Source organism: Akebia trifoliata, chromosome 11, assembly GCF_017979445.1.
Source record: "Akebia trifoliata isolate Shusen 1 chromosome 11, ASM1797944v1, whole genome shotgun sequence".
Classification (NCBI taxonomy): Eukaryota; Viridiplantae; Streptophyta; class Magnoliopsida; order Ranunculales; family Lardizabalaceae; genus Akebia; species Akebia trifoliata.
Window position 1 is genome coordinate 31,982,788 of NC_141385.1, and position 15,685 is coordinate 31,998,472.

Consider the following 15,685-nt stretch of genomic DNA (forward strand, 5'->3'; position numbering starts at 1 on the left):
TAGAAATCACCCCTCGAGTGTGATTCTGACATTTTATCGTTTTCATCCCTTTTCCATTTTTCGATGTTTTCACTTCTCAACTTTATAAACTCAACCTTTCTTTTTTGAGTTTTTAAATTCATCTTAATCATTCAATTTAAAAAATATAAATTTTAGTTAAAATGGGGTCCCAATAAGTGCACAAAGTTAAATTACAAAAACTGGGAAAGCTGATGAAAATTTGGCTAAGTGTCGGAAACTCAATTTTTCAAAATTCTTAGAATTGAAAATAAAAGCCTTGAACACGAGATTCGACACCATATAATTTTTATTATCTAATTCAAAGTAACGGAAAAGATATTCACTTTTAAAAATATGACGAAAACGTCGAAATTTACGTTTGTTCTTGAAATCAAAATTTGGATTTTGATCCTTTAAGATTTGGAGTTTGAAACCATTCTCATTGTTCCGAAATGGGGGGTAACATTTTAATTTTATTAAAGAATTTAAAATAAATGGAATAAACTAATATAAAGAACTTAATGTTTTTAGTGAAATAAATGGTGGAAAAACATGTATAAGCTGTGAGGAAAATATAGCTAAAACTAAATTGTAGTTTGGCCAACTTTTTTGGTCTGACAGTAGTGCCGTCAATATTGTCTATGGCTGACGGTGGCACTAGCTCCTGACGACAGTGCCGTCAACAAGCTTCAAGTTGCTTGAACTTTTGATTTTTCGATTCATTTTTTGAGTTTTCTCCTCCGTTCTCCCAATTCATCGACCCACCCATGAATTTAATGTTTAAACTTGATAAGAATACATCAAATCTCTAATTTTAATTATGAATTGAAAATTAAACAAAATTTTTTCCAATTTAGAAATACAACTTATATTTGATAAACATTCCTAAATGCGTGTTTTGAAATCTACGATTACCACTAGGAAGTGAGAGTCTCCTATCGGAGTTCGTCGTTGTCGGATGTGGAAAGCTAGCACAAAAACCAAGGTTGGATGGCATGAGAGTCGAGGTTGGACTGACTTGGTTGCAAAACGAACAAGGCTATTGCAAAGCTTTCAACAACGAAACTCTCATTCTCTTCTACAATAGAAGACGAATCTTCTACTAACTAGATGAAGCTCCTAGTTGGTGGTATCCAAGCTCACTCGCTGGTTTTTATGAGATATGGAAAGAAAGAAAGAAAAAATGAAGATCCAAGGTTATGAGAATGTGGAGCTCGTCGATGCCGGTGACTTTTGCTTCTTCATCGACGATCAACTCGGACTTATTTGCGATAGAACTTGATGAGAATGGGTTGAAACCGTTATGCTGAGAATAGCTGGTGTTTGGTTCTTTGAAGAAGAAAAAAAAGTAATTAAAGAAAGCCAACTTTCTTTTAAATACAATGGGCTAAGGGCATCTTTTGTAATTTTTTCATTATTTCTATTTTTGATGATAACTTGACTATTTGGACTCGAAAAATGATGAATGAGTATTCCATTTTGAATATTTTTTCGTTGCGGACCTAATGGTGTGGTCTAACTCTCCTGATTCTCATTCTAACGAAAAATTCATTCTTTTAGGTCCTATTCAACTCAAAATTTGATGATTTTATAATTTTTTCATCTGAACTTGAATTCAAGCTTGCTTATAGGCTAAAATATATATTTCGACCTTTTTGAATCTAATGGGAAAGTCGATTTTTATTGAAAATGAACATAATAAGATCCAAGTATTTTATCCTAAGTATTTCTTTTACAATTTTCTCAAAATTTTATTATTAGATTTTCTCGAGATACGAATTAAAAACTCGGGGTAGTACAAATGTAGTGAAAAAATGAAGTCTTAATCTTCAAGATCACTTAGACACAGTGAATTCTCAATATGGCACAGTCCTCCTTTTTTGGCTCGTCTTAAATTTTCTCCAGATTACTTCACACGTGAGATTATACGCATGAGTAATAACGACTATATTTGGATCATTCAAGAACACTTCAAGTCTATAAATAAATCATTTTCCTAATTTATAAAGAGTCTTTGAGCTTTTGTTCATTCTCTTATTCTCTCTCAATGCCCTTGCCTTTTTCTTTGTAATTTTTATTTTCTAGTTAGATTTTAATTCAGCATCTTTTGTAATTTCTAAAGGAGATAGTGTATTTTGGTTATCATGAATTTTTATGAATGATGTCGCATCTCCGAGGAGACCGGGCCACGCACTAATGTCACGTTGGCTATAAGGGACATGCAAGCATGCAATGCAATAAAATAAATATGCTAGTGGTGTGTGTCAAGTAGGGTGGGGTGTACTCGGGGCATTTTTCAGATAAATGGGCCTATGGGCCAGATCAAACCATACAAACAAGAATCTCACATATATTAATCAAAACAATACAAATCCAATCACATCAACATCAAGATCAAAGTAAGTACATCAAAATATCTATAGAGATCATGGCAGATTAGATGGGCAATCACAGGGTAGTGCAAAATAACACAGAAGTGATTAATCACGATAGCACACAAATAACCAATCATTAAGATAGACATAAGAAATTCTTTTATTTTAATTTTTTAAAAATGAACTAAATAAGAAAGTTTTTATTTTTTTTATTTTTTTATGGTCCAATCGAGGATCACTTTGGATGACCCAAAACATATTGAGATTTCAACAATCATTGAATTGAGGATAGAATGATAGTTGTGGACATAGGGAGTTATGGTTTTTTTTTTGGCACGTGGTGATGTCAGTGACCTTTAGCAAGAATTGAAATCTTACTAACTAGTGAGGAAAGCAAATCATCTTATTTTTTTTCTATATTGTTATTGATGTTACTAACAACATAAACGCCCACTTTTTAAAAAAACTTGATTATTGGACAAAATAAAAAAGAATCTCTTTTTTTTTTTTTTTTTTTCTCTCCCTCTTCTACCCAAACCACACAACCAAAATTTTTTTTTATATACATTGCTGGTAGCAACAACACTCACTTCTTTATTTTTAGTTTTTTAAGTATTATGCTGCCAATACTCACAACAACAAACAAAACAAAAAAAAAACTCTATTCTTTATATGTTGCTGCCAGCAACATACAACTCAACTCCTTTTCATTTTTTTAAAAAAACTCAAAACAGTGGACTCTTCTCTTGAATTTCAACTTACTAAGCAAAAACCCAACTCAACCAATTGAAGTAAGGGATGAAGCCCCATCACGGTGACCAAAAAAAATTCTTTTCTTTATATGTTGCTGCCAACAACATACAACTCAACTCCTTTTCGTTTTTTTTTTTTTTTTTGAACTAAAATCAATGAACTCTTCTCTTGAATTTCAACATACCAAGCGAAAATCCAACTCAACCAATTGAAGTAAGGGACGAAGCCCCATCACAACAAACCTAACATCATCAGAATCGATCACAGATTCACTATCTTCGTTTGGAACCTTGGAGATAGAAAAAAAATCAGAGAATTAAGAATACAAGCTCCAATTTGCCATGGCAAAGGGCGTATCCTGAGAAAACTCTGTTCTACAATTCACATTTCTTTTTTTTTCTCCTCTGATTTAAATTTCTCTTCAAATTTAAAGCTATGATATTCAAGGATGGAGAAGCGAGATGAAGAGGTCTGATGGAGAGCAAAGGAGGGGTGAGACTTAAAAGAGCCATGGTTGAGTCTAACGTGCACCAAGAGGATCCATCAGAGAAAGAGAGAAAGAGACGTCTCTACCCCTTCTTTGCACACAGATGAGAAGAAAAGAAAATAAAAAAATTTATTTTTTTTACTAGCAGCACACCACACATATTTTTCTTGATTTTTTTTGCGATAAAAAAATCCTTTCTCATCAAGCACAAAGTTAAAAAATTCTTTTTTTTTTCAGCACACTATAGACAGCAACACCAATTAAAAAAAATTTATTTTTTATATATTTTTTTATCCTTAAAAAATAATATTCATGACTCCTCATCCCAACTACCATCATTTTATTCTTATTTCATTAACCTTTGAAATCTTGAATTATTTGGTACCATCACAAGTGACCCTCAATTGGATCATAGAACAAGAAAAACGATAAAATACTCAAAAATGAAACAAATGATCCACAATCAAGCCAAAATAAATAAACAAAAATAAAAACAAGGTCGATTTGGCAATGCACCAATATTTGGGATTTTTCAAGTTTGATCCTCAAAACATCCCTAGTGGAGTCGCCACTGAAAGCACCCTTAATTCGCGGGTTGCGAATATATTTTTTGGTGTTTGGGAGTCGCCACCTAATTATTATGGCCTAGGAACCAAAAAATTGATTCTAAATAGATAAGAAAACATTGGTTTACAAAAAAAAAAAAAAATTGGATCTGGGGATCACGTTATGGGGTTGGAAGGTGTTAGGCACTAACTAGGCTCGACAAACGTCGGTCTCCACTGTTTTTCAAAAATCACATTGCTTAAAAAACCTAACAAAAAAAAATATTTTACCTGGGTAATTGAGACAATAGGTTCCCTCAAAATTGGCGAGGAACGTCTTTGTATAAGTTTTTCTATTTTTTCTCTATCACTGGATCTGATTTTGATATCCAAGATGAGGTATACTCCTCTTAGATTTGAGTATTTTCTAGTTTTCTAAAAAAAATTTGAAAGATTTTTGGGTGTTTTTGGAGGGTTTATGAGTGTTTTTTTTTAGCAAAAACTGGGGTTTGGATGTTAAGTAGGGAGTTGGGACTTCGGTTTTAGGATTTTGGGAAGACTGGGGATGTTTATGACCTCTCTTTCCTAGGATTTCTCTTGACCTGCGAGATTAGGTTGTGGAGGCTCTTATTATAGATTTTTTTGGAAGAGTTGGTGTTTTATTAGGTTTCTTTTAGATAAGATAAAGTTGTTTAATTAGGGTTTAGTTGGGTTTCTTAGATTAGGATTTTGAATTAGGATTTTAGGATTTTGATTCTTACGTACAATGAAAGAATATATATTTTTTAATTTTTTGGGAGAATCCCTTTAATTATATCTTTAATTCTTTGGGCCCCCCAAATGGAGGGGTCTTTTAATAAATATCAAGTGGGCTCTATTTGAACAAGTGGACTACCACTTAAAATTTGGCCTGTGGGTTTAATTAATTGGTTTTAATTGTTTAAAAATTTTAATTAAGATTTGGCCTTACGTTAATTAATTTTTTAATTATTAATTTTGAAATTTAAAATTTTTAGGTTTGAAAATTACCGTTTTGCCCTCAAAGAGGGCTTTTGAGTTTCAAGGTCATTTTTTTGATGTTTTGGGATGTTTTAGAATCGATTTTTTGTAAGGAATTCAATGGGAGTATCGATTTGTGTTATTCATGGGTTTTTGGTGTGAAATGATCGTGATTCTATGAGGGGCATTTTTGTAATTTTGTCAATTTGGCCAAAATTGACAAAACGGTTTATTTGGTTTTAATTTGTTATTTTATGTGTTCAAAAGGATTTTTCTAAGCATAATGTAGGCTCTAGGGATATTTTGGTGTCAGGGGTATTTTGATAATTTAGTCATTTTTTAATGATTTTTCTTGTAAAGCTTCCTTTTATCTCAAGAATGATGATTTCTATGTTTTTGGGTCATATTTTCTTAGCGTAGCGTAGTTTCTAAATTTTTTTTTGTTGAGATACCTCATCTTAATTTCTAAAACATATCTAGTAACAAACAAAAAATATTGGACTATTCATCTATCATTGGGAACTGTTGCAATCGGATTGACGAGTTAATTAATTAGGCAAGTGCAAAAATGGGGTGTCTACAGTATCGAGTTAAAAAAATGATACAGAGCTCCTCGAAAGAAGCTATTGATCTACATGATAACTTGTGGAATCAAGTCAGAGCGTTTCCCTACAAACTAGAAGGGAACAACCTACACATTAAACCTTTGTTCCCTTCCCAAAACATGAGCATCTGTCAGAAGTGGAATAAATGTTCTACTGGGTCCTTCGTCCCAAAATATGGGGTGAAACGTAGTACAAATTTCTTCAAGATCTCTTCTGCTAAGATCTCCAGTGTAAAAGGGGATCTCTGAATACCATTGATGGCTTGCGCCGTAACTGTGCCAATATCGACACTCTTCATCGCCTCTTTCTCCTTCTTGATCATTTATCTGATTTCTTCTCGAGTTAAACCAATTATGGGTTCCACTCGAGTAGTAGCAGTGGTGGCTTCCATTTCTCTCTCCCCATTGTGGATCAGTGGTTGAGAACTGCCTTCTGTATTTGAGGCATGATCATTTCCAGTAGGAGGTTAAGGATCTTACAATAGGAGATCTTATCTTATTTGTGGCTAATTTCCTAGATGCTAAATCAAAATTTGATTCTGTTCAGTCAAGTCATCCACCTTCTTCTACATTTTTACTTACTGTTTTCTCATGGTTTCTAACATCGCCAGGAGGTGAGCATTTACAGCTGGTGCCACGGGTGGAGGTGCATTGACTTCAGTTGTTCTAGTGGATCTCCCTATTATTTCGATTGAAATCAAACATCTTGTTTATTTTGGCATTAGCCTCTTTTAATAAATCAGGGTGAGGCCCTTTATAACATCGACTTACTGATTAAAAACACGAAGAACACTAATCCCACATTGTGGTTTCAACTAGATCTTTATAGTAGAGCAAGTCCATATCCCATACAGACCTAATATATCGCTTTGATACCACATTGTGGTAGCAGCTAGATTTTTATGGTAGATCGGGTAAAGGTCCCAAACAAATGTAATAGTGAGCTTTGATACCACGTTGTCACGCCCCTAACTCCAACATGAATACTATGGATTCCCTTACTAGATCTCTATGCATGATTTAGTATCTCGTCCCATTTTAACATATAATAATAAATAACAATTCATGTTTAACAATTGTAACACAATAGAATTTTATAACTATAAACAATAACCAGAGTGTAAAAGCTAGCATCGATACTAATCATAATCCATAATCCACAATCTCTTAATGACGTAATTTAATATCTCCAAATTTGGCATATGAATTTAGTTGATATGTAATACTGAAATGAAATGGCACACAATCCCATGACATATATTTCTCAAAATTGAATTATAAACAACTATTAAAATCCTATGAAAACTCTCAAGTAGACAAAGGCTACATCTTGTCAACATAAGCCTCGTCGGGGACCTCCTCATATGACTCCTCATAAAGTGGCTTCTCAATAGTCGAAACATCTAAAATGGTGAATAGTGTGGTGAGTAAAGGAGAGTCACTCAAAAAAAATCTGTAGTTCCAACATCTGGCCACTACATGCAACGTATAACCATACTGGAGAGTAAAATATACAGATTTTAATATAATATAGCATTCGAATAATAACTAAACAAAAAACAGTAAACATTTGTAATAACCATATATCTATTGGTTCTATCATCAAAATATTTTATCATGCTTCAAAATTTTTATAAAACATCTATCAGCTATCACATAATAAAGAAAAATACATAATTCAAATACGGTTGTACAATCAATAAGAGTATTAAGGAATATACTGATACAACGGCCTCAACATGGCAAATCCATGTTCTAGACCCTTGTGGGTGGAACCCCACCATTTTATCTAATTATGTAGTCGATCATTGCTACTAGGTTTGGGTGATCGTTTATCCAATTGAAACTAGTCGTTGACCAAGGTTTAATTTAATTGGTCATTCGTTTGGCAACTACGAACTCTTATTGATTACTAACTAGTCTAGGAGAAAACTCTCCACGTCTAAGTCTATCAGAAAAAATACAATGTGGACCTCAATTATCACTATAATATACAAAGACCACTTTTACACAGAAATGCATTTTCTCATGATAAAAAAATAATTCCTAGATATTTCTAGTTGTACTACCTTCTAAGGCATCCCATAATATCAAAGAGAACAAGACATCAAGTGTTATCCTTGATTGACCCGTCGCTTCCGAAAATAAACAACGCATCACTCTTTTTAAATTTTCTACGACCATTTCTAATAAGCAGAAATATTTTATTTTGTGTACTAATATATAGTTTCTTTCTTTCAAAATATGCTGGAATATACTGTGTTGAAATGGAGCTCTATGAGTGCTCAAAGGTTATTCACGTAAAGTTGGACGACCCACATAGGTCTGATCAACAAAACCCACGTAATGCACAATTTACACTTCTTCACAGGGTGATCAATCAGTTGACCCAACATCTTTTCTTCTTGGGGAGACCAAGTACATTTCGATTGATCAAACCTACAAAGTACATATTTTATACTTCTTCATAGGGCAACCAGTCGGGCGACCAAGCTTCTTGATCTGTCGATCAAACATTCCTAGATCGACCAAACCTTTTTGGATCAACCAAGAGATATCGTTTCAACATATTTTGAATAATTTATCAATCCTTTAATGTAAAACGATTTTCTAGCAAAACTTATCAAATAAAAAGTAGACAGGAAGAGTTCTTACAACTAAATTTCATAGAAACTTCTAGAAAATCACATATTTTCTAATAAATTTAACACATATAATCAAAATATTAAGCATACAAAATAATTAAACATGCATGCTTTTTTAAGAACATTAACTCTATATTGAAACCTTAATCTAGTTATTTTTTCTAAAAAATTTATAACTAAATCATAAAAGGAATGAGTTCCTACTTATTTACCATCTTCTCTAATACAATAACATCAAGATCAACACCCAATGGCTTTATTTGTTCACTTTTCATTTTTCCTCTCTTTAGAAATCACGATTCTATTCGATCAACGTGAAGCCCTCAACGAGATAAAACATTTCTTCTCTTTTGTTAAGTCTTAGATTTTGTTTTATGTCTCTAGATCTGCATTTGAAGTTCTTGGGAGGCTAGGGTTAGAGTTTTCTTGTTAAAGGAGAGATAAAAATCTGTAAGTTTTTTGTTTTATAAATTTGGTATTTATAATGACTAAGGGACGTAAGGGTCATTTAAAAAAAAAATTCTTTAATTTAAAATCTCCATGCGCCGAGCTTCAATTTTAACAAACTTATTGCCCATTTTGGGTAATTTTTTGATACGGACTTAATGGTGTCCTTGGATTTTTCAAAATCAATTGCTATAAAAAAAATTATATATGGCCAATCTTTATTAAAGATACTCGAGATATGCAAAATATTAGAATGAATTTCCCCAGGTACATATGTAAAACTTAAGCCATTACACCCTTCCCAACAATGAATCGTCAATATTCTACTTAATCCACTCCTTTCTTGGTTTAGACAGACAAATTGGACTAGATAGTTACCTTGAATTTTAAATGGAAATTCAACTCACTAATTATGTTCTCTTCCTATTGACTTATGGCCATATTCGAAGAGATCATATACTCAATTTCTTTGATAAATGACAAAACTTTTAAATCCATAAGCTTAAAAGAAACTTCATTATTTTCAAAAATTGTAAGGTTGCTAATCAACCAAATTTCCCATAAGATAATCCAAGAGTTAAATTTCAAGAGCATCGCCCATCTCTTAATTAATTATTATTTACCCATATTTTAATGATTAACTTTTATTTAAGGCCTTTAAGTTTTTTCCCTAGGTTATATTAAATGTGGATTTGAATTTAACCCGTAGGGTTTTAATGAGAGAACACTTCATAATATATGGAAAAATGTTTCCTCCTGCTTAGGACATATTGAGCATCTAGATGCTAATTGAATCTGTTTCTTTTTCTTAAATCACACATTTAACATGCTTTATGGAGCCAGTAATCAAGTTCTGATTCGGTTACTATTTGATGGGGAGTTCAGTTCGTTTAATTTAATTCAAATAAGTTCAAGAAAGTCTCGTAAAATATTTGGGAAAAGGGGCTATACAGTTGTTGTTTTTGGGTTTCTTCCCAAAACCCATCCCATCATCTTTAACCTCCCAAAATCTTATCTTGTTCCTGAGATTTGAAGGTGGAAGTAGATAACATTGTGAGGTTGAGTGATAAAAAATATTATCATCTATGGTGTTAACAATAAATTGTATATTAATTCGTAGACTCACTTATTTAATTGGGTTTAGCTCCTTATTGTTAAGACCCAAACCAATGCTTCAGAATTACCTAGGCCTCAATGGAGCAGAAAGTTTAAGTCTTAACCAAATGCATCAGATTAAGTCTTAACCAAATGCATCAGATTAAGCAATTTGGTAGGAGACCAGTGTTCCAAATGAATAGTCATGTTGATGCTAAGGTAGTTGATTTTGCAGATGATGATGGGTGGAGAGGTCTTTGTAGAGACAATATTCGATTAGCTTCCATTAGTGACAAGGTTGAAGCTCATAGTCCCCTTTCACTACAAAAAAAAATTACAAAATAAGAACAGATATTTAAAACGGCACTAAGCTGTTTCTATTTAGAAATGGTATTAAACTGTTTTACCTTTTAAAGCCGTTTTAAACGCCCAAATTTCCATCTCATTCTATTGGAACGAATCAAACAAACTCTCTCTCTCTCTCTCTCTCTCTCTCTAACACTCTTTCAGTCGCTCTCAATTCCTCCCCAATCTCTCTCTCTCTCTCAATCATTCCCTCGATCTCATCTCTCTCTCTTTCTTTCAGTCGCTCCCTTGATCTCATCTCTCTTGATCTCGTCTGTCTCGATCGACCTCTCCATTTCTCTCACACGATCTCTTTCAATTGACCCCTCGATCCCTCTGTCTCCTTCGATCGATCTTATATCTCCCTCTATCTGATCGATCGATCGATGGATCTCATGTTGAAAAGAAATTACCTAAATAGTCATGTACATGTACATGTAGGAGATACCTTCTTTGCTTCGATTTTCAACTTTTGTTTACTAAAAAATAAATAAATTCGTGACCACTCACAATGGTATTGCTCAGTTCGACTGTCAAAGCAGTACCACCAGGCCCAGTGTGACTAGAGATGTACAACTCTGTTCTGCTCGGCTGACTACCATCTGATCCCGTTTTTCTCTATAAAATAGAAATCAAATATGATATATCTATAAAAAATAATCAAGTATCTACCCACATTTAATTATAATGTAAAACTTACCAACTCCTCAGCCCTATTCGCTATACCCTTTCTACCAGTACTTTGTAGGGCTTTCATTTTGTCACGTAGATTCACATACTTCAAGCTCTTTTCCTTTTCCTTGGGTGCCGACTTTAAGTCGACAAACATCTTCCAATCTTCTTACTTCACCCATCTTTTAGGTTTATTCATCTTGCACTAAGCATTTGTAGTACTAGATGTACGATATTTCTTTTCTAGTCGGTACTTCCAATTCTTCCAAGCATTACTAGCTTTTTGCAAATAGAAATCCCAATGATCATCGGTGATTTCAAAGTGATCCTATTTAAGAAAATAAACAAATTGATCAAATTGAACAAGAAAGATATAATAAATAAAAGTCAACATTAATAAAAATGTTATAAATAAATAACAATTACTTGGATCAAATGCCGGATGAGATCAAGTATACGGGTAAGTACTCAATTCCAAGAAGGGTATAGAGGTGATACATTCGCCATAGCACCTATAAGTGTAGCTAATGCAACTGAATTCTCACCGATGCATTGTCTATGCCCATTGAAGCTCAGACAATGTTGTGGACAAGAAGATGAAGAAGAAACGCGATTTGTGGTTAGTGTCGAAGAAGATGATGGTGCATCTATCGATTAGGAAGATGTATGTCTATGTCCCGATAATTCAGGTTGAGAAGCTAAATGGTCATGCAATGAATCATGTAACTTGAAAACATCAGAGTTTGGATCACGAAACCCATTTTGCGACATATTGCCTACATTCAAATTGTAACATACAAATAATTTATTAGAGTACAAAAAATATTAAATATTATAAAATAAATAACAATTAATTGGATCAAATGCCAAATGAGATTAAGTATATGGGTGGGTACTTGAAAGCGCCCTCGATCTGCGAGGTACGCGGATCCGCTTTTGACCTTTGAGGTTTGGGAGTCGCCACCTAGTTATTACGGTCTAGGAACCAAACATTGACTCGAAACGGATAAACAAACAACTAATCTACTAAAAAATACTGAGTCCGGGGATCACATTACGGGGTTGGAAGGTGTTAGGCACCGACCCCGCTCGGCAAATGCTGGTCTCTACTAATTCTCAAATAGAAATACATTGCTAAAAAGACCTAATCAATAAAAAAAAATTTAAATCTTTACCTTTACGAAGACTACGGTCTTGTTCCTTCAGATCTGGTAGAATAGTTTTTCGTACAGCACTCTTCGCTTCATTCTGTCATCGGATTCGTTTCAGATCTCCAAAACAAAGTATCTCTTTCTAAATTTTTCTAATTTTTTATGCATTTCTGGGATATTTTGGAAGGGTTTCTAGGTATTTTTTTGAGCTAAAGTTGGGGTATGGATGCTAGGTAAGAAATTGGGACTTCAAAATCAAGGTTTATTGGAGGCTAGGGAAGCTTTTTGACCTACTTTTCTTAGGATTTATTTTTTTATACGAAAATAGGTTGTAAGGACCCCTATTTATAGATTTTTTTAAGTGCTTATTTTGATAGAGTTAGTGTTTAATTATAATTGTTTTAGGTAGAGTTATATTTTAATTAGAATTGTTTTAGGTAGAGTTATATTTTAATTAGAATTGTTTTAAATAGAGTTATTATTTAATTATGATTGTTTTAAATAGAGTTACTATTTAATTAGAACTCTATTAGGGTTTTGACTTTTAGTCTCACTTGATTGACTTTAGTCTTACTTGATTGACTTTAATATTTTGACTTTAATCTTACTTGATTGACTTTAATTTCTTGACTTTAGTCTTACTTGATTGACTTTAAGATTTTGGAGAAACCCCTTTATTATATCTTTAATTCTTTGGGCCCCCCAGATAGAGGGGTCCTTTAATAAATATCTGGGCAACTATCAACAATTTTGCCTGAGAGCCTGATTGATCGATTTTTTTGGTTCAAAATTTTAAATTAATTTTATTAATATTTCACTTTAAATTATTTAATATTTTATTTATTAATTTCAGAATTTTTAATTATTAAAATTATAAAATTACCATTTTACCTCAGAGAAGACTTTTTGTGTTTTAAGTCATTTTTTAATGTTCCAGGATGTTTTGGAATAGGTTTTTCGTAAGGAATTCAATGGGAATGTTGGTTTTTATCATTTATGAAGTTTTTTGTACGAAATGGTCGTGAAAGTTATGAGGGGCATTTTCGTAATTTTATCTAATTTTGTGAAAATTGGTAAAATGATTTATTTGGTTTCAATTTGTTATTTTATGTGTTTGAAAGGATTTTCCTAAGCGTAATGTAGGCTCTAGGGATGTTTTGAGGTTAGGGGTATTTTGGTAATTTGATTATTTTTTAGTGATTTTTACCGTAAAGCTTCTTTTTGTCTGTAAAATGATGATTTCTATATTTTTGGGGTCATATTTTCCTAGTGTAGTGTGATTTCTACAGTTTTGTTTGTTTGAGATACCTCATCTGAATTTCTGAAACATATCTGGTAACAAACGGAGCATTGGAATGATCATCCATCATTGAAAATCGTCGTGATCGGGTTGACGAGTTGATCAATCAGGCGAGTGCGAAAATAGGGTGTTTACAGATGCCCCTCTTTGACAGAGGGTTGAAGGAAACTAGATAGCAAATCTATTTTGGTAGATAGTGCGATATCCGAATGCCAAATCTAATGATAATTCATTTTGCAGCCTGATTTAGCAATTCGTTGGGGGCGTTCGGATCCTTGAGGGTAAAACTCTCCCCAAACAAAAGGTTGTCAGGTCCTCGAGCTAGAGTTCTCACTGACGGTGTCAGATCCTTAAATTTTAGAAAATTCTCCCTGACTAAAATGTGCAAGTATGTGCACTTGAAATATGAGATAAATCTCAAGGGATCTGAGCAAAAATCGAGTAAAAATGAGTAAAATCTAAGTAAAACATAAAATCTAGGAAAACCTAAGAAAAAATTTAACTTTAAACAAAACTTGAAAAAAATTTGAGGTTTGAGAAAAATCTGAGTAAAGTTGAGAAAAAGTTGAATGTTATGCTTTACTTACTCTAGGTGAAAGAGTAATGAATTTATTTTTCTAGGAGTCCTACTCTACCTGTTCAGGGTGAAAGAGTAATGAACCAATTTTTTTTTGGGAATCCTACTCTATCTACTTGGGGTGAAAGAGTAATGCACTAATTCTTTTTTATCTTTTTGGGAAGTTCTACTCTACCTACTCGGAGTGAAAGAGTAATGAACTAAGCTTTTTGAGAGTCCTACTCTACCTGCCTAGGGTGAAAGAGTAATGAATTAATTTTTTTGAGAAGTTCTACTCTACCTAGTCGGAGTGAAAGAGTAATAAATTAATTTTTTGGGAGTCCTACTCTACTTGCTCAAGGTGAAAGAGTAATGAACTAATTTTTCTGGAAAGTTCTACTCTACCTACTCGGAGTGAAAGAGTAATAAACTAATTTTTTGGGAGTCCTACTCTACTTGCCCAGGGTAAACACGTAATGAACTAATTTTTTTGGAAAGTTCTACTCTACCTACTTGGAGTGAAAGAGTAATGAACTAAGCTTTTTGGGAGTCCTATTCTACCTGGTCAGGGTGAAAGAGTAATGAACTAATATTTTTGGGAAGTTCTACTCTACCTGCTTGGGGTAAAAAAGTAATGAACTAATTTTTTTTTTGGAAGTTCTACTCTACTTACTTGGAGTGAAAGAGTAATGAACTAAGCTTTTTGGGAGTCTTATTCTACCTGCTCAGGATGAAAGAGTAATGAACTAATTTTTTTGAGAAGTTCTACTCTACCTACTCGGAGTGAAAGAGTAATGAACTAATTTTTTTGGGAGTCCTACTCTACTTGTCCAGGGTGAAAGAGTAATGAACTATTTTTTTTTAGAAATAAATGGGGGATTTACACCGTATTTAATTTTTTTTTAAATAAAAAATTGGATTTTATGAAGGTCCGGTAAACATTTTAACTCTCTTTGAATCTTAGGAGTTTTCAAAATTTGCTATCAAGAGGGTCACCTTTAATTCAAAGTTAACCTTATCTTTTGGGGTTGAAATTGACCAGGCTTCAAAACCAAAATGCCCCTAGTTTGACAGGGAACATTGCATTGGGGATAATTGAATATAATTTGAAAACGAATGCCTCTACTGTAAGGGGGGAAATTATACTCTTTAGAAAAAGGAAATGCCTTTGTTATGAAAGTTTGAAATCTTTAATTACTGCAAAAGCAATAAAGTTTTAACTTTGACTTTTTATATTAAAGATTTTGAGTCAGGCTCAAAGAAATTGGAACAAAATATTTCTTTCTGAAATTCATCATAGAATCTGTTCGTTCTCCCCGTCGGTTCGCTTAGGGACATGAAACTCTTCAGATCAATCATAAATGAGATACTTGTATCCACTGAGTCTATATTTGGTTCAAACTGGGTATTGAAACTTGATCATTCGAACGTCTGATGTTTCGGCTCGGACCGTCTTTTCAGATTCTCTACTCAACGGAGATTTTCTTTTATTTTTTTGTTGCTCTAAGTTTTGCCTAGATCGCCTTTTTAGGTTTTCGATCTAACGAGCTTACAATTTTTTCTATTTTCTTTGCTCTGATTATTGCCAAGGTTGTCCTTTTAGATTTTCAACCTTGCGAGCTTGCCCTAATTTTTGCTTAAGTTTTCCTTTTGGGTTTTCAACCTAGCAAGCTTCATTTTTCTTTTTCTTCCATTTTGAACTTCTGGAGTT